The 20,278-nt window shown below is 39.8% G+C and overlaps 1 protein-coding gene and 1 long non-coding RNA gene across 7 annotated transcripts in view; one reads left to right on the top strand and one right to left on the bottom strand.

The window, feature by feature from the left end:
• The window catches only part of LOC146703508 (uncharacterized), a 63,271-nt gene extending 58,188 nt beyond the window's left edge, over positions 1 to 5,083 (top strand). For both annotated transcript variants that reach the window (XR_014922022.1, XR_014922021.1), the window contains 2 exons: positions 1,598 to 4,153; positions 4,331 to 5,083. This is a non-coding gene — a long non-coding RNA (uncharacterized LOC146703508). The remainder of the gene's footprint in view (positions 1 to 1,597; positions 4,154 to 4,330) is intronic.
• The window catches only part of tanc2b (tetratricopeptide repeat, ankyrin repeat and coiled-coil containing 2b), a 174,122-nt gene that overhangs the window by 110,864 nt on the left and 42,980 nt on the right, over positions 1 to 20,278 (bottom strand). The window lies entirely within an intron of this gene.

The following is a 20,278-nucleotide window of genomic DNA, read 5'->3' on the forward strand; positions in this document are numbered from 1 at the left end:
GATGGATGCGTGAGAGAGCAACTTGGTTAGCATTTTGCCCAAGGGTATTTGGCATCCAGACTGGAGCAGCCAGAGATCAAACCACCAACTTTCCATTTATTGAGATACATTCATCCCTACAGACCAAAGCAATCAAAAGTAGGAATACAGATTTTTACCTAGCAACGTGTGGTCACCAGGAGGTTGCCAACTGATCTCTGTGCCTCTGCAACCAAGCCAACTCTTTTTATTGTTAATTTATTTGAAATACAAAATACAGTAATTACAATAGAAAAAGAGCAAATCCTGACATTTAAGACTCTCAAAGTGGAAAATATTGGCATTTTTGTTAAATAAATTAAAATTAATAATAAAACCATTTCAATCAACTTATAGATTAATTGAGCACAAATGAGGATGCAGGCATAATGTGTCTTTATATGCGATTTGCACAATCATTAGACCTGTCAAAGCAGATAAGTTCATCCGAAGGCCTGATAAGTCTGCCCTTCCAGTAAGTGTCAGCAGGAGTTACATTTATCGAGCATGGCATTCATGGCTGCCACAGATTGGAGAGAAAGACGAAGGAGGGGGCAGCAGACAGTCAGACTGACAAGCACAGTTATAGACAGACTGTAGGTTTGAATTCAAAGATGGCACAATAACTGCAATCAAACAGACGCAGTCGGGGAGACGCATATGGACATGCAGCTGGCGTGGGGATAGTCCACGCCTTGGTCCTCCTGTGAAGTGAACCAGTGTTGTGTTTTGCTGTCTTTATCATGCGACGCAAAGCAGCACAATATCCCTCAGTATGTTCAGCTAGCAAGGGCACTTCCTGCTATTCAAAGGCAGACTGCATTGAACAGCAGTAATGAGCCCATCCACATCAAGAGCCACAATAAAAGCCCAGCTTCCCAACTGGCAAAAACAACAGGATGCCATTGCAGAAGGGGAACTGATAAGTTCTGTATGGCATCAGAACTTTAAATGTGGGGGGGGAGAGACATGTTATTTCACATTTCACACAGCCAAATACACAATCCAGCAGTCTGATCTGTTCACGAAGGATTGAATGGCTATATATGTGCCAGCGTGTGGTAAGTAAAAAAAGATGAATAAATATGTGCAAAAAGCTGGATGGAAAGTGATGATGAACGATGGCAAACGGTTAGCCCCTGTAATAATGAATATAAATGGATGATGAATGGGTGGAATGAGTGGGACTCGACAAAAAGGAAGATGAGGGGGAGTAAGAAAATAACCACTCCAGAAGGAATGAAAAGAACGGAGGAGCAGCAGGACGGCTGTAAAAAGAAGCTGTGATGAAAAATGTTAGCGCATTTGGATTGATGAAAAGAGCCCAGGGAGAAGTAGCAGTGATGAATGGAGAAGACAAAGATGAAGAAGGAAATTACTTTAAGGTGGGAGCACCTGAAAGGCATGAGGTGGACAAGTTTGGTTATGAGATGATGTGGATAAATTGAGACAGAGGGGGATGGGAGAAAGAGAGGGACGAACTGGTGAAGACTCATTAGCCTACGCAGGATTGGTACATTCAGTCGTTCCCTGCTCTACTGTTTTATCTCCCTCTCTTCTCTCTCCTTTTGTTCTCCAGAAATATCCAAGTGGGCGGGAGAGAGAGTAACGGGGTGTGTGAGAAAGGAGGAGAGAGTTACAGTAAGTGCGATGATGGCAGAGTGAGGGGGACGACAACAGAAAGCGACAGAGGAAGTACATGAGTACAGAGAAGGCCTGCTGTCTTTGAAATATTTTTCCATTATAAAATGCCAATAGTGCGTAAAGGACACCTGATTTCATAACCAAAACAACTCATTACCTCACTCTCAAGTGTCTTCCAGAGAGGCAACAAGTCTGGCTTTTAATAAAGTGAACTTCCACCAACGCCAGAATAAAACTGTTAAATATATGTGAAACATTTTGCTCATTAGGATTCAGGGAAAACAAGCAGTGACGTTACATCACACATCAAAGCACACATATTTAATGTGGGATGGAGTTTTTATTATGAATGAATTATAAATTTTTTATGAATTATTATGTCTATTTTTTTTATGTTTTATGGACAACAGATGGAAATTAGCCCTTGGCTATAATCTGGTATGTTTACATGCATGTAATTTTTTTTACATTTATGTTCATTAACATGCACTGTCCTAAATAAATAAATTAAATTAAAATTAAATTAATAAGAGAGGGCACTGATCACATGTCACCCATTTTAAAGGTACATTAGGCAGAAAACACAAAAAGTAGACATGAACCACACAACAACAACAGTAGGTCTGGCTGATTTGGGGAAGGATTTGTTGTCTTTCATCAACATACCTTCTAATATTTTACAGATAAATCACTGAACTGACAGAGAAAATACTTTAACTAGCCTTCAGCTTCAGTCCTATCCCAACAGTGCTGTTTTCGTCTCCTATCAGCTGGAATAGTTGATGTTCGCGACACTGAACAAAACCTCAGGAGGAATTTCATGAGGTCAGAGGTAAAAGTTTTAAGCAATTCAACTGCTAGCAATTACCCAAAAGCCGCATTAGTTGTCTGCCAAGTTATCACTGAAGTAGCAGCTAGTGGTTTCTTCTTCGGGCTGGTCCCCTTAGAGGTCACCACAGCAGACAATCTGCCTTCTTCTCACGCTATCCATAGCATTCCCTTCTGTTACACTAACCCTTTGTATGTCATGCATGAGCCTCCTCTGTGGCCTCTTTTCCCCATATTTAACATCCTTTTTCCAATATATCCACCATCCCTCCTCTGCACCATCTAAAATATAAGCCTTGCCTTTCTAATTCCATCTCCAACCGGAGTTGTCCGTCTCTCACTCCCAATGAAAATCCACCTCCAGCTTGGCTTCCTCTCTTTCTGTTGGTGCACCCTCTATAGCAGGTCTCACTACCATCTTGTAAACCTTGCCCTTCACTCTAGCTGCTATCATTCTGTCTCAAATCACTCCTGAAACTTGTCTCCACCCACTCCACCCTGACTGCACTCTTCTTCAATTCTTTATTGCATTCTCCATTGCTTTGGATGGTTGACTCCAGGTTTTTAAACTGATCTACCTTCACTACTTGTGCTACTTGCTACCTTTCAACCTGTCACTCACACAAACACTCTGTCTTGCTTCTACTGAGTTTCGTTTCTCTTCTCTCCAGAGCATCCCTCCACGTCTCTGGGCACTCTTCCAGCTGCTCACTACAGATCACAATATCATCTGCAAAGATAGTCACAAAGTCTACGTTCACACTGCAGGTCTTAATGCTCAATTCCGATTTTTTGATCAAATCCAATTTTTTGTCTGCTTGTTCACACTACAAAATAAAATGTGACAGCAAACGCGCTCTAGTGTGAACCCTCAAAGGACCCGCATGCGGAAAAGAAGACGTCACACACAACGCGGTCTGTTTAGACCCAGACCAAACAGTATTGTTTGACTGATGGCCCTTAATATAAAGACTTTGGACTTTACGTTTCCCAATTTTGCTTGAAGTTATAAAGTTATTTTGTTATTTACATATGGCCTAATAATTATCCTTATTGCTGTTTTAGAGAGGAGCGGTGCTTCAAAGGATAGTTGCAGATTTCTGTCAGAATCTGCAGATTATACAGTACAAATAAAATGCTCACGTTTCTCCAACGTTGTCCTCACAACAGTTTCACTGGATGGCCAGCAAGCGTTCACGATGTGTTCTCGGGCGCTTCTCTGATAATTGGCGTCTGTCTTGTGTCAGTGACGTAAAAGACGGATTTAATGCGACATGACCATTCTAACACAGGTCGCTTTCTAAAACATCAGATATGTATCGGATTCAGCACCACATACGAAAGGGACCCAGGTCGGATTTGAAAATATCGGATTTGTGCTGTTCACACTGTCATACCATGATCCGATAAGAGTCGCATAGGATCAAAAAAGTCGGATTTGATGCGCTTTCGCCTGCAGTGTGAACGTAGCCAAAGAGTCTCCTGCCTGACCATCAGCACTGCAAACAAGAAGGGGCTCAGAGCGGATCACTGATGCAATCCAACCCCAAGACTAGCAACTGGACAGAAACAGTGACACCCTACCTTAACAATTCTATTTGGTCAGCAATGAAAATATGGCAGAGTTACCAGAAGCACAGCACTAGGCGAGACAAGATTAATAGTAAGTCATCGTTGGGCTTTTGCACTACTTGCCCTGTATATACACCTTACAGTTATTACTGTATGTTTTGCTCTACATCAGCTAACTCAAAAAATGTCTTTTCAATGATTTCAATGATGTTTGTATTCTTCTAATCTTTTTTTAAAGTCCTAATTCTGTGATTTTCCTTCCCCCTAGGGCAGCGGTCCCAAACCCCTCGGCCACGGCCCGATACCGGTCCGTCAGTCGTTTGGTACCGGGCCGCGAGATTTGAGGCTCAGGTGTGAAATTAATGGTTTTCAGGCTTTTTATCATTAACTCAGTTTCCCTGGGTCTTTTCCCATGTGGAAATTGTGTGTCTTATTTTGAAAGAAATATTTACATGTTACCATAGCGACCAGAGAGTATTAAGGGGCAGAGAGGAGGATGTTACTGTCACTGTCGTTGGTGCATTTCAGGAGGACGCTACTAATAAAGTTACACAATTACACAGTGAATTCACATTTATTATTATATTTACAAAATACCACAGTTTTTGTCTTGGTCGTATCGTTTAATTTTGTTGTAATTACCCGCGACACCTTAAAGGCCAGTCCGTTAAAATAGCGTCTGACATTAAACCAATCCGTGGTGCAAAAAAGGTTGGGGACCGCTGCCCCTAGGGTACTGAAATAGGTATTGAGTACTGAGTAAGATCAAAACCGAGGTTGAAATTGTTCTCACAACTTATTTGATGCTCAGGTTTAGTTCTTTTTCTGGTTTATTTGCTGTGTATCCACATCTCTGAAAATTACTCAAAACCTTGTTATAATTAATAAATATTTAAAAGAAAAAAATATTCTTTCATCCTTTTTATATATATGAATATGGAAGACCCCCATACCTAAAGAGGAGTGGATGGAGAAGGATGAAAGAAAAATGGCAGAGAGAAGTGACATTATTGTAAGGGAACCAAACACCAAGCAGAGATATCTGCTGTTATTAATAAACCTGAAGACATAAAGGATGACAGATATGAGCTGAAACACCACACTGAATTCCCATTAAGACACAGTATGTTCTCTTTTTACAGCCACCTATCAGACACCTTGGCCTCTCCAGCGATTTCACTCTGTATTCATGTATCTATGAACAGCACACAGTCTCCCTCACACACACACACACACGCACACTGTCGCGGCTAAGGTGTGGCACGATGCCGGCAAGACACGGACTGCCATGGAAGCCTGGGTCAAGGTGACACCCTGCACAGCAGCCACAATAGAGCAAACAAATCAGTTTCAGAGTGGGATTGACACATGCTGCCAACACCAGTCAAAAAACAGACACTCAATGCTGCTCTTAAATCACACACTTGAACCCTTCACCTCCCAAAGTACACATTGAGACACCTACACACTGGCTTCCTGAGATCAAGAGCTGCTCAGACTTGCACCGTGAAACAACAAAAACCTTGCGAAACAATTAACAAATCAGCCTTGATGAATAGTGGCTCTTACCAAAGCATGTTTCTACCGCTCCCCAAATTCAAAGTGGAATTCAGAAATCCCCACATTTATTCAATATAACCATCCGTCTCTTCCGATTCATCCGACTCACCTTTGTCAGTTGTTCCCCCGTCTGCCTAGGCAATAAAAATCCTGCACCATAGTAAGAGAGAGCTTAAACAAAAAAAAAGAGAGAGAGAGGAGATAATAAAAGGCACAGTGAGGTGAAAAAAAATACAGGAAAGAAAGAAGGCAAAGAGAAGAGGACAAAAGATAGAGGGAGGGAATAAAAGGGAAAAGAGGGAGCGAGAGAGAGGTAAAGAACAGCCCAGACAGGCAGAGAGCTCTCCACAATGTGATGCGAGCGCCAGGTGTCAGCACGCATACACTCACTGAGGCGCGCATGCACACGCTCACACATTCGCATACCCACGAACACAAGCAGACAGGCAACTCTCTCTCACTCTCATGCTCTCCTCTCCTCCTCCTCTTCCTCCTGCTCCTCCTCTTCTCGCTTTCTGGCAGCGATAACTCTCCCCCATCCTCCTTCTCTCTCTTATTCAGCCGCGGTAAAATGACTTAACTCTTAAAAAAACAGTCATTTTCAAAACTAACCTTTTCTATTCAGCTCAGTCATTAATTATTATCAGATTCACTTTAAAGGGTACTAACTGTATGCCTACTTGAACTATTATTTTTGTCTAATAAGAGGCAGAACACACAAGCTGCCTTTTGTGGGTCCATTAAGTCTGAGAATTATCTGATTCTATCTGCCAGGACTGCACCAGAATATTGATTACCAAGTCGCCTGTCTTTGTGTAGGTGATAACGAGTTGGCGTACACTAGCCGCAACCAAGCAGCAACCTTTAAAACTGAAAACTGATGCTGATACATTAGTGTCAAAACTGCAGTTCCCCAAATGACCACTTGAGGCAAACTCCAAACAACCCTCATAGCTTCCAATTAGGGCTGCTCAATTAATCAAATTTTAATCACGATTACGATCTGGGCTTTCAACGATCATTAAAAATGACTGAGCCGATTATTAGCCCCTCCCTCATTTATCCGCGACACCTTAAAGGCCGGTCCGTGAAAATATTGTCGGGCATAAACCAGTCCGTGACGCAAAAAAGGTTGAGACCGCTGATTAAGAGGACCCGAGGGAAGCTCGGAAAGCTAAGCAGAAGTTATTTGGAGAGTGACTGCCGTTGGTTGAAAAGAGAGGTAAAAAAAAAAAAAAAAAAACTTCAGTGGTGTTGCACACTATTTTATATTATTTTTTAAAGTCATTATTCAATACATTGTTATTGTTAACCCTTTAAAGCCGGTCAGAGCAGCACGCTCTGTTTTGTGTAACTATTTTTAAATCCCTGTAGAACCTGAACCGTGTAAGCTAGCGCAATAATTTGTTTTGCATATGAAACTTACATCTTATGCCATCAGCTTGTCCTCGGTCACGGTTTCCTTCCACATAAATTGCATAAAAAGCGCTTGCAGGAACAAAAACATAATATTCCAGAAACACGCTTTGCCGATCCGATCAGCTGTTCGTAACACTTCGCACATTGAAACAGACGTCACCGCTAACTATCACATGTCCGCCATTTCCTGCCCGAAACCGGAAGTGATGTCATTTTCGCGGAAAATGTAGTTTTTTTTACTTGTAGGCCTTAAAAGCCTATACTGGTCATGTTTGACTTTTCTGAATAGTTGCTGGGATGCTTAGAACTCGAATTGCACTGCTGGAAATAGTTTATTTTGATGCACCTGCTGTTTTCTTTGCAAATTTGCATCATAGGATTGTTTTTGTTTTTCCTGCAGTATATAAAAATTGCTGTATCTCCAAAATAAAACTATGAAGACACTGAATAAATTTCCTGTTGTTGTAAACTATTTTTTGCAACTTTTTTGTATTTAAAGTTTTGAGGGATAAACCTCTTAAATTTCTCCAAGTAGAAATATATGTTAAAAAACAAAAACAAAAACAATTTTCAATTTTTTTGTAGTTTATTGCACTTTTTTGCAATTAATGTAGTTACTATGGACTTAATGCATACATATTATTAAAATATGGGCTATAACAGTTGTATAGCAACTTGAAATGCTCCCACAAATGGCACTACAACATGTAAAAAAATAATATAAGCTCTGGCGGACTTGGTTCTATAGTAGGTCTTAAAGGGTTAAATAAATATCGTCAAATAATCGAGATCTCAATTTCAGTGAAAATAATCGTGATTATCATTTTTGCCATAATCGAGCAGCCCTACTTCCAATGTTAAACTGTATGGTGTCTGTAGCCATTTTCACCCTTTGTGACAACTACAGGAGGTACATTTTACTATAAAACATCATTTTGGGGGTGTAGCTGCTTTGAGTGACAGATACGGTCCATTTAAGTAATGTATTACAAAATACTCTCCGGAGAAAGTAATTCGTTACACTACTCGTTGCATTACTTCTTTGCTTCCCAATAATGAGTTAAAAGCATGATGCTGAACTTTTCACATGCCTGCAGATTTCCACATGTTCATCAAAGTTGATGAAAAGCAGTCAACACAACACTTTACAGGAACATCCTAACCATAGCATGGCGGTGCAGTGGTTAGCAAAAGAGAAATTCATTCCTTTGTGATTCTAAAGTGGCCTTAGGTGTGAACCTTTGTGTATTTGTATTAGCCCTGAGATGCTGGTGACTTTTCCAGGGCGTATCCCCCTTCTTGCCATATGACAGCTGGAGTAAGCTCTAACCCCAACCCAAACCTCAGCTGGTACTGAGGTATCCACTCTCAGGGTCTAGGGATGAATTGCTGCCAGCTACGTGTTAGCATCATAGATAGATTTTTGTGCCAATTCTGTCCGTCTCTCACATGAAGAGGTCAAGCACATGAAAAGGCAGGTCTGGCTTTTCTGTGTCTACTCATAATGCAGATAACTGAAAAAATTAATTTCCTGCAGAAAATGTGATTATAATTTGATATTGAATGTAATAGTTAAATAATAAAAAATGTATTTAAATTATTAATAGATTAAAAGTAAATTAAAAAATTACCCAATTCGGTTTTTAAGCCTGTTTATCCCCCCCTAACTAATGCACCTAGCAGGCAAAGCTAGCAAGCTACTGTTAGCATTAGCTGACAATCCCAGGGGTTTATGCTTTCATCCATCACCATCACTTTTTAATTAAATATCAAAAGAGGCTAAGACCCTAGTAATGAAACCCAAGGCTTCAAAACCACAGCACAAAAAGCAGTAAGTGACATCATGGAGCTGCGTCCATCTTTAATATACAGTCTATGGGTTTAGCACTGATTTTTGGGGAGTGAAAACAGCTGGAAACAATACTATGAAAGCTGTGAGAACTGACAACAGTAAATCTGAAGGTGTTAAAAAATGAGCTGAAGGGAAAGGAGCTGCAGCGTCAGTCAATTTTTAGTGTTAATATTAATATAACATTTTGGTAATCACATTATTTGATCTTGTTCACATGGAAATGGGATTTAAATAGAATAAAGTTCTGATGATCTTTTGTAAGCATCTTTTCTATCATGGGTGGCAGAAAAACATGCCTACACAAAATAATTCAATTATTTAAGGTTTTTCACAAATGTGAAATACTTTTCTCACATTTTTAGTTACACAGCTAGTGAAGGTGGAAAAACAGGATGGGATGTATCCATTTTTAAAATTCCTTTCAGTGGCATCTTACAAAAGCAACAAGAGAAAACTGAAAGGTGGGAGGCTTATGCTCCACTATCTAGTACATGTGTTTTCTCCCAAATCCATATGTGATACATCGGTTCTCAAATTGCTTCTTCGATTTCTATTATTTTAGTCGCACAGAAGAGACTTTTTCTAGACTACATGCACTTCCTTTGTAGACAGGCGCAGCATGGATATAGGTGATGTCTTAAAAGCTCCAGTATTACAGAGATACAATACAGCAGAGCGCTCAATACCCATCAGGGAGGTACAGCTGAAAGATGCCTTTGTGAAAATTCTTAACATTTTCTTGTGTATTGAGGCATAGCAGGAGCTTCTAGATAATAGTATTCACTCCAGCCTGCTCTTTTTTTCTGTACCGTTTCATGAATTTGAGTGTATATATAGACACAAATGCTATTTTCTCTGCTGATTAGGTTATGTTTAAATTCCCTTTTTTGTTCCACTGAATATTCTGGAAACTTGTTACTAGATTTTAAAGATATCCAGTAAATATAATCAAGAAGCTGTCATGGCTTTTGTCAGTAAAATAGATTTGACACAAATGCAGACTCAACATACAAGGCAGGAATGGATTTCATGGGATTTACTGACTGCTGCAAAAATAATAAAGCCTAAAACTCTAACTGGTCACAGCAGATCACTACTTCCTGGTAATGGGGCGTTCTTCCTTCCTACCATTGCGAAGCGTATTACATTGTCTTTCTCTTTCAATATAAAGCATCTTCAGGGGATTTATTGGGAATAAGTGCTGTGTAAATAAAACTGAATTAAACTGAAATATAGGCAGGAATTTGAGTTAGCAAGCAAACAAAATTGATAAGCTTAGAGGGACAAAGAGGCTCCATTATGCTAAGCTCTATCTCTATACATTTTTTCTTTGCCTCTACTAGAGCATCTGTGCATAAGCCATAAGCCATCTTTTATACTGGGCCCCTTCCCTTCTTCTCTTTCATACAATTTTCTTCTAATTGGCTGCCCCTCACAGAGAAAAGGTTTGCACTGCAGGTGGGAGGGGCTGCAACATGCACAGCTGTGTGCCTGAGATGACCATATTAGGACTACCCACCTTCATCAACATCAACAGAACAGGAGAAACCGTTAGAAACAGGGCATTTAGAGCAATCGGACACCTGAGCTTTTGGCTCAGTAGGATTATCTGCACATATGCTACGCTAACTAATTCATTTTTAACCAATCCTTATTATGAGCATCCACCACTGGAACTGAGGGGAACAAAAATAATATATACACACTACATAAAATGTTATGTGGTAAGCCTTGTTTGATGTTTATTTCATTTTCTGATAGCAGGAGGGGAGAAAAAGGGAAAAAAATGCAGTTCATGAGTGAACTAAGGATGTTTTGGATTTCTGTTATATGCCCTCACCATTATGCTACTGGGGCTCCCCATGCATAGCCCAGCAGAGGCAGGGATACAAGTGCTTTTAGAGTGCTTTCAAGCTTTTATTTATTTTCCTCATTCATTTTTTAATCAAAAGTGTCAGCTGCCTTTTATTCCTTTGTATTCCTTGTTTCTTGCACAACAGTAACATTAAATTAAAAACAATACATTTCAATATTATAGTACAAATTGTGGTTGCAATTCTGTTGATTAGACAATTTAAAAGAATGATTTTATAAAAAAAAACAAAACAAAAAAAACTGTGCATTGTTAGACTAACTGATTTAAAAAAATAGTTATTACAGTTATGGCAGTTGCTGTCCTAAATTATCCAGTCAAAGACATTAACTACATCCATTTCAGTGGCACCATATTATTTGCCCAATATAGATTTTTTACTTTTATGCTCATGATTCCCTCAAAATTGTTCTTCTTACTCCTTTAACATACTCAAGTAAATTAAGCTATTAATCCAAACATAGCTAATATGGTGCATAAATGATCTTGCCACATTTACATCCCTGTTGGTTTCCCTGAACATAAAGCGTCTGACACAACTCCTTGTTTGACTTTTTTAGGAAGGATACCAGCTGCTAAATGTCAGTTACTCCACAGCCACTTATATGTCCCCTTAAACAAGCTATGAACATGAACACATGAGGTAAGAGAAACGACACTGATCCAGATTCAGAATAATGTCGCCAATGGAAAGACGGGCCACCTGCTCTAATATTACAATATACCATCATTATTTAGTTTTTTTCTTGGTTAAACAGGTTTCTACTGTGTACGTCTACAAAGGGGGGAAAAAAGAGGAAAAGGCCATACAGGGATAGCAGGAAAATGAAAAAAAAAAAGCCCGAGGAAAGGGAAGAGAAATGCACGCATCCATTTACTGATATTGACGTTGTGATCAGAGACGGAGGAGAGGTTAGACCCACGCATTATGCTGCCCACTCCCTACTGATCTGAAATATACAGCTTCCTTTACAAAAGAGCTACATGAGAGAGAGGCACAGCCAGTCTCTTGTGCTTGTCTCCATTTAAATGTCACTGTACTGCAGCACAGCATGTGATTTTACTCAAAATAGCCAGAGAACGGCCGTCGGAACTGACAATGTCATCGTGAGGAGTTCAAGACCCTGCGGAGGACAGTCCGCCACATAACATACTGGTTTCAACCACACATCAGGCCTTTAATATAGATTCATGAAGGCAATCAAGCCAGACCTGCTGAGTGTGGAAGCCAGACTGGTGGCTTGACAATCAGATGCATGATTCATGCCATCTTTTACACATCAGAGAGTACTAAAGTAAAAAGCCATAAGAGGATGTGCTTCACTATTGCGACGATGGTGATACAAAGGGAACAATGTGGAGTTGAGTACCATTGGCAACAGTGAGTATTGCCTGTTATAGCACAGAATCCACTTCACTGTATTGTGTGTGTGTTTTGTTTTATTTCAGCAGTTAGCAATAGCAATAACTGTCTTTATAGCTTATTCTAAAGGAGTATGTGGTGAAAGACAAAAAAAACAAAAACAGATTTCTCACTGTAGATGTTTGGATGTGTCACAGTAGGAACAGAATGGATTTTATTGACAATATCTGTGCTCCATAGGTAGCAGATAACCAGATTTCCAAGTAAATTTGATGCATTGTAATCCAATATAATGAAAAAAGTGGCAACAATGACACCTCCATTGTGACAGTTATCATTACAAGGGAAGAGGACATAAAAAGTTAAATAATTAAAGCTAATTAAAGCCATCAAAGCCTGGCTAGTTCCTTCCTGTGATGAAGGACGTGCTCCTGGTGCCTGCATGGGTTTTCTCCCACTGTCCAGATGTCCTGCATCTTAGGCTTGAAATGTTGGTGATTCAAACCTGGCCATGGATGAGAGATGGATAAAGTGCTTTAAATGTACAGAAAAAAAGGACTGTATGTGTATAAATCTCTCTTGTACTCTAAAGCACTTTAAGTGATCTGTAAGACTGGAAAGTGCTCTGTAAATGGCATTTCACTGTCCACACGCAGCCCGACATGATGACTGGCTCTCACAGGAGACAACCAAGTAGAATTTGCTGCAATAGAAAATTACTTTGATACAGAAAGAATAACAGTTAAAAGATGAGTCCTGTGTGAAAATGAAAAGGAGACCTTTTATATGCTCTTGTTTTGAGCAGTTATCTATCCCACATAGTGATATGACCCTTGAAAGCTCACCCAACATCCACTTTTTGAAGTTTTCTCCAGTGAAGTGTCAAGAAAGACCAATCGTTCAGGTAACCAATGCTTGTTTCTGTCACGCCACATCACACGTAACATGGTGCAATTTTGCTATTTAAACTGTAACACAACATATGAGAATGTTCATTATGAAGAAAACTAAGGTCAACAATGAAATTTTGGCTTTAGATTTTGGGTTTAACCAGAGATAGACTCAAAAATGAATGCATGTTTCAGCCGTGAACATTTCATGTGTACATCTGTCGTACATTTGATCAGATTGAACCGATGTCATGACATGACTCCCACTATATAAGAGGTTTCAGGGTGTAACATTCTTGAGCCTAAAGGACGCAAAGGAGGTCACTCAGCGAAGGCGTATGGGTGGCTGTGACGAGGGCTTTATGTGCATCAAGAGGCTCTGCTGAACCATAATGACGAGCCAATAAGTGCCTCCCACACTCCACAAGACAGGAGAGCGGCACGAATGACACTTCGGGCACATAGTCTCTTACCGCCCCGCGCCCTCTCAACAGTCCATCTACAAGTCTGAATTGTCTTTGACCTTCAGCACACTTTCATTTTGCTGCAGCTTTGTTACCATGGCATCAGTCAGGAGGCCACAGGTGCCTGATGAGGTGGGCAGCTTCGGGGCGGCTAAACGCCCACCTGATCAACACTGGTTGTATCGTCACAGACGCCACTGGAGGAGCAGCTTCTCCTGTTTTCTTTGTTGTTTAAGGAAGAACGTTCACGTCACGTAACCTTTGCAGACCAGTTCCATAGTGAGTACTCTAACAGATGATAGAGATGATAATGAGATTTCTAGAAAGAAGAGGAAAAGTTGAGGAAAGATGACTCAAGCACTGATAAAGAAACCCAATTATGCACGTGCATATATCTACTTTTAGATGGCATCTCACAGTTAGAACAGACTGTGCAGTCAATACTGCATGAAGGCACCTAAGAATGTCAACTGCTGAAAGAAGAAACTTAAATGACATGTTGCAGAGAAGCTCAAGCAGATTGTAGACATCAGACTATTTGTTCTCTGTAACCAAAGGTCAAAGCTTCTCGCAACAGCTGTGCACCGTATTGATTCACATATTCATTGTCTGCTTCACCAGCTACAGTCTGTGCTTACACAGCATGTTAATGTTCACATTTAAAGAGAATTAAGACATGCAGAGTTTAGCCAGAGAGCAGCAGAATTAAACAAAAGCAAAATAAATAGAAAAATCTGCAGCTGATTAATCAGTCCAGTCATTTTTGAATGCAAAAAGTCCATTTAGCCCTTAGTCAAGTGCCTTGAACATGGATTCTACATAAAGGCCACCAGATGGCGATAGCTGTGATTCCAAACTATCTATCTGGAACAGCTAGCCACAGGAAAATAGCCAATTTCCTGTGGAATCTATGGGTTCAATCACTCGTTTCAAATCACACTAAGTTTAATTAAGTATTTTGTACAACTTGCTCATACTCTCTTTCATAATGGATAATTACCCATTGGCTAACAACTTGTCATTGACAAGTCGTTAGCCAATGAGCAAGCGGTTTCAAAATTAGACTTTAGAGATTTTTTTGGGGTTTTTTTTTACTTTGATGATTAGCAGTAGCTATGAGGACCAACTACTTGTTACAAAAGTGCTTAGCTTCATTCCTTGGGAACATTGTCATAAACAAAATGCTATTTAAAGGCAGATCAGCTGTTTTTATTTTTTTTAAGGCTTTTGTGTTCCAGTGTTTGTGATTTTCTGTTAATGATTAGTAGTAATTACTAGTAATCTTTATCGGCTGCTAAAGATTACTAGTAGAAGAAAAGCACTGACAACACTTAGGAGTGAGCTTAAATGTCAAATCCTCTGTACTTTTGTTGTCCACTGTTTTTCTTTAATATATATTTTAGGCTCATGCTGGACAGAGCATCGAAGGTGGAGAGAGAAAGATGAGGGAATGACCTGAAAATAAACGAAACCTTATATTTAAAAATACATTATTATGCTGTTAAAGAATCAGGGGAAGTGTCTTTTGTTTTTTAATCATTAAAAACCAACTTTCAATACATGAAAAATGCTACACGCTATATCTTTAACTATTGTAATTTTCACAAATATCACCAGAACTGAAGACAAAAACATATTACATAACCACAGAAGCCGTGACATTTCACAATCTGCTGTGAATGGGGAAAACGAAGGTCTACATACGGTATCCCTCTGCAGGTGGACCGTGTTCACACATGTTAACAGAACGTGGTTCACTGAAATCCCTCCATTCATGTTTCCCTGGGTTCATTAATACAGGAAGGAAGGGGACATTCTGCGGAGCAGTAGGTGCCAATCTGTCGCTCTGTGGAGATCAGCCAGAATCAGCTCATGTTAGGCTGCCACTGCCCTTCCTGTCGCCTCTTACATCTACCCGATAATATTCTACATTGTGGAATGATTTATTTCTACCCAGCCAGTGCAGTCACTAATGTTTACTGGATATTCCATAGCTTGCTCTGCATGTAAGTAGCAATATATATGTAAATATGCAACATCTGCATATGCATTTATTTCCAGTGCATTTATTAGATTTCAAAATACACCAGCTACTCGGCAGATAAAATCTGAATTACAGCAAACAGAAAAAATGTAGTAAATAATGGATGAAATGGTGATGAATGGTTCACTATCCAGTATGGATATAGCAGTTGTTCTTTTATCAACAATATTAGATTATTTCCAAGGCTATTCCATAATATCCCATCTTATATTTGTCAAGATCTTTAAGTTTATTCACAGAAATGCCAGCTAGGAGCTGCGCAAATGAACCAGAAGCTCATAAGAATTTGGTATGTATCTTTTCAACCAGGAAATCTCAATTGGGGTAATTAAAGTTTATAATCAATGGGCAGAGGAACACATGGGGACAAAATCATAGCATCAATTAAAACCGTACCATCAATGTCACAGTTTAACGTGGCCCGAAAGCATGGTGGTTTTAGACTATTTTTTACCATATTCATGTAGAAAATTGGTGAATAAAAAGCCAACTTAGTAAGTCGTGCAATTATTGAAAACGTCTACTTTTATCATGGAGGTTTCTATTAATTCAGATCAACCATCTGCACTTATTTATAGATATTAAAAAGTGTGCACAATATAGTCTAAAATGCTTTAAACTAACCTACATGGGATATTTAAAAAAAAAGTCAAAGCTATGACAGAACGTCCGTCATTTCACAAGACTTACCCAGTGCAGGCGTGGTTGTTATCGGCTGCTAAAGACTGGCAATAACTGCATTTACACCGCATTAGGCCGGGCTGTGGTGTCACTCCTTGCTTGTGCCGTAGAGCTCAAAGCATGTTTGCTGATCTGATGATCTCTAATTAGATTTCTCAACCACTGTGGAAAATGAGCCATCAATTAGAATGCTGTAATTAGGGGGACTGATTTGATTCCTGTCAAGCACCTGCTGCCTTCAGACTTGTCGAGTTAGTGGAACTGGAGGGAAACATGGCAGCATTTGTGCCATTCGTACTGTAAACAGCTTGCTTCATTTATTCTCTGTAAAGCAAAAAACAAAAAAGTATAATAATAACAGGTTGGCAAGAGTTTCCGACGAGACTGTCTTCTCCAATTTACAGAGGTTAGTTAGAATCAGTCAAGCGAGATGTAGAACCATCAATCTTGAAGGTGCCTCAGTGCACAATGCAAATGGACAGCGCTGTGGATGCACAAACCAAAAACAGTATACTGTACACGGACCTCTGTGGTTCAATCAAACTCCAGTGTAGTTACCTGATTAATCTGGTCTAATTGGGCCAGTATGGCAGCTGTCAATCAAATTACAATGTGGAGTACACAGGTGGATGATGGGTGTTTCCAAAGCAGATTCTGCTATGGTTCAGTTGTGTTTGTGTGAAAGCACAGCACCTCAGCTGCAAGCCTTCTCAAGGGAAAGACAGTTTTAAAGTCGCAATTTAAAATTTAAACTATCATAAAATCCTATGAAAGGATCCTTTTTTGATGTAGAAACAATGTCTTGTTTTATTTACATGATACTATTTGTTAGCTATGGTTTGGTATGAGTTCTGCAATTCTGCCCGATGAGCCAAAAAATAAAAATAAGTCAGTAAAGACATGAATCAGTTCTAATTTAGCAGAGAGGACAAGAGAGAAAAGAGGGTGAAAAGTAGGGGAGTAATATTTACAAATGGTCATGAGGTACATTCAGTTGTGAATTTTAGAGAAGACAAATAGTGTAGCATAACTTGCTGCCAGACTTTGAAGTTTAATTTTCCCACGTGAATCTAGTGACGATGAAAATTCAAGGTGACACCAATAAAACCAGCCTTTCAGTGAGCTGTCAGTCCGTATGACTTCATGCTTAAAGCTCTTGGTGAGCCTGCCTGTGTGAACATGAACTAGATTACAGCTAAAAAGGGGGAAAAAATTTTAATTTGCCCTTTGTTTGGACCACAATAATGGAGCCACAATGTAACCTGAGCAAAAGAATTAAAATGTGTCACATTAGCTACTGTACTATGTGTTTGAAGAGGCTCTATTATCCATCCATCAATACGATTCCTTAACCACTTCTCCTGAATTGAATAAGTGGTTAAGAAATTGGATTGCTGGAGGTCTGCAGCTTATCCCAGCTGTCACAGGAGGTGAGGCGGGGTACACCCTGAACAGGTTGCTGGTCTATCACAAGGTTAAAAGCCCGTCCTTGGTCCAAAGGGATCCATTATGCTTTTCCTTATTTTCTGTGATATGCACTGTTTTCAGTTACAACTTTCTAGTACTAGGTTGGACCCCCTTTTGCCCTTAGAGCTTCCTTAATTCCTTCTTAAATAGATTCAACAAGGTGCTGGAAACATTTCTCAGAGAGGCCTTGAGTACAGTGAACTCACTGTCATGTTCAAGACACCAGTTTGAGGTGATTTGAGCTTTGTGATATAGCTGGAAGCAGCCATCAAAAGATTGGACCTAAAGGGATGGACAAGATCAGCAACCATACTCGGGTAGGCTGTGATGTTCACTTGGTATTAAGAGGCCCAAACTGTGGCAATAAAATATCTACCAGCTCCACCCTGAACCGTTGATGCAAGGCAGGATGGAGCCATGCTTTTAAGTTGTTTACACCAATTTCTGATCTTATCGTCCAAATATCACAAGAGAAACTGAAAATCAGACCAAAAATACAAATATGGAGGTAGAAGTGAGCATAAGGGATCCATTTAGCTTTAGTTATTTATATATATATATATATATATATATATATATATATATATATATATATATATATATGTATGTATATATATGTATGTATGTAATTTTTTTTTTTTTTTTTTTTTTTAATTTAACCATATAGCTACCATTTTCAGGTAAATATAAGATAAATATTTTGATGAAAATGTATCCAGTATTAACTCTGATAGCAGAAAGCATGAGCAACTACATTTGCCATACCACGCTCCAGCCCATCTTCTCAACACTCATTAGTCATGCAACAGCTCCCTGTCCAGACACCCAAACCTTTTAACCCCAGTTCTCATTTTCTAATCAGCCAGTGCCATAAACTGTAATTGCAATGTCAGGCTGTTGACTTTGTTTCAAGTGTAGACTCACTTCTCCACCCCTTCTCGATGGGGGCAAGAAGAGGAAGGCAGTCAAAATCTTACAAGACAAAAATCAAACAAACTCCTCCACATGCCTCCCTTTTGAGTTCATATGCCAGCTAGAAACTCTAAAAGGAACAACGTAAGAGGCAAAGATCACGAGGGGATATTTTCCATCTCGTTCACTTTTTGGCTTTCAAGGCGGGTGCACTTGTACATGAAACAGCCGCTGGCTACAGTAACAGTGGGCCGCTGTGTCACAAAGAAAGCCTTATATACACACAGTGTATGCAGTCTGTTCAGTGTCTTAATGAAAACCCTAGTATCTGATTTCTAAACAGTGCTGCCGCCGTAACTCCGAGACATTTGTCCTTTTTGTTTAAAAAGCCTGAATCTCGGGGTGTGAGCTTATGTGTGCTCAAGTGAACATTCGCTTCAGATCTTGAATGGCATCTGATTAACCGCAGAGAGGTTGGACCGAGAAGAATGAGCTGGAAAACTGATTCAACCATTTATGTGATAGTGTCTGAGGACAAAACAGGCAAACACAATGTTGTTTCCCTGACAGATAATGCCCCATTCCCCGAGTGTGTCACGATACAGATTTGTGAAATTCAGCCTCATCGCAATCAGAGCAGCTTATCTGTGTTATTCAATTTAAAAACTGCCATTCATCAGCTTAATAACTTGGGGCTCAAACTATTTCTGCAGTGAAGATCAAGGGACAGTGGGCTCATGTGTTGCCTTCAGATTAACGGGTCTATTCCCCCTTCGGAGCTCTGGCATTCCTGAAGATAGACGCCGCGTTGAAACCGTATCAAACACAGAGGACGAGCATCTTATTTCACAATCTTCCATCTGAAACGAGACTAATTTCAGCAGGAAGCGCATCCACACAATACAAGTTTTAAGCGCTCCCTGTCTGTCGTAGGCAGATAAGGGTGTTACCACCTCTCCTTATGTCCTTGAAAGTTATGTAGCAGCTTAAAACATTTAAATTATGTGTTAAAATAAATTATTCAAGCAGCAGCGGCGTCAGTGCAGACACCTGTATATTAGAGGATGTGCATACGTGCTATAAAATGTAGGAAGTTTCAGAGTACAGATGTTGCCGTTGAAGAGACTATACGAAGTGCACCGCACTGCATTGCTGGGAGGAGAAGATTCCCTGCAAAGCGAGAGCAACTGATATCAAAACACTGGAGGGTACTTCAGTGATGCACAGCTGCTTGATCTCCTCTCAACCTAACACATAAACACACGGAAAGCAAAGCAGAGAGGAGGTATGTTTTTCAACTACTTGAACCTTGAAGCCTTGCGGAGAAGAAAATTGATAGCCACTTTGACATCATCCATTAGTTTGTGAAGTCCTGTTTTGAGACCCCAGTTTTGGCATTTTGGTTGTTGTCATCTTGGTTTTCTGAAACCAGATGCAAAAAGTGAGGTTGATTTGACAGACTAACTGAAGACACCGTGTTCATAAGTTAGCAACTTATCAAAGAAAGCTTGGACCCACTACATGGCTTATTTTCTTCCTTGTGGGGCCACAATTTGCAAGGCGAACTTCATGTTGTATTCACTGTGACTTGAAACTATTGACTGAAACTATGTACTTATCCGAAGCATCTACTGAGGTCAGAGGTCAAATGAGCCTAATGATAGCTTCAGAAAAACTGGAGGCTTCACTTT

This window comes from Copadichromis virginalis, linkage group LG8, assembly GCF_057382275.1.
Source record: "Copadichromis virginalis isolate Kocher_CV1m ecotype Utaka linkage group LG8, C_Virginalis_male_GT1.1, whole genome shotgun sequence".
Taxonomy (NCBI): domain Eukaryota; kingdom Metazoa; phylum Chordata; class Actinopteri; order Cichliformes; family Cichlidae; genus Copadichromis; species Copadichromis virginalis.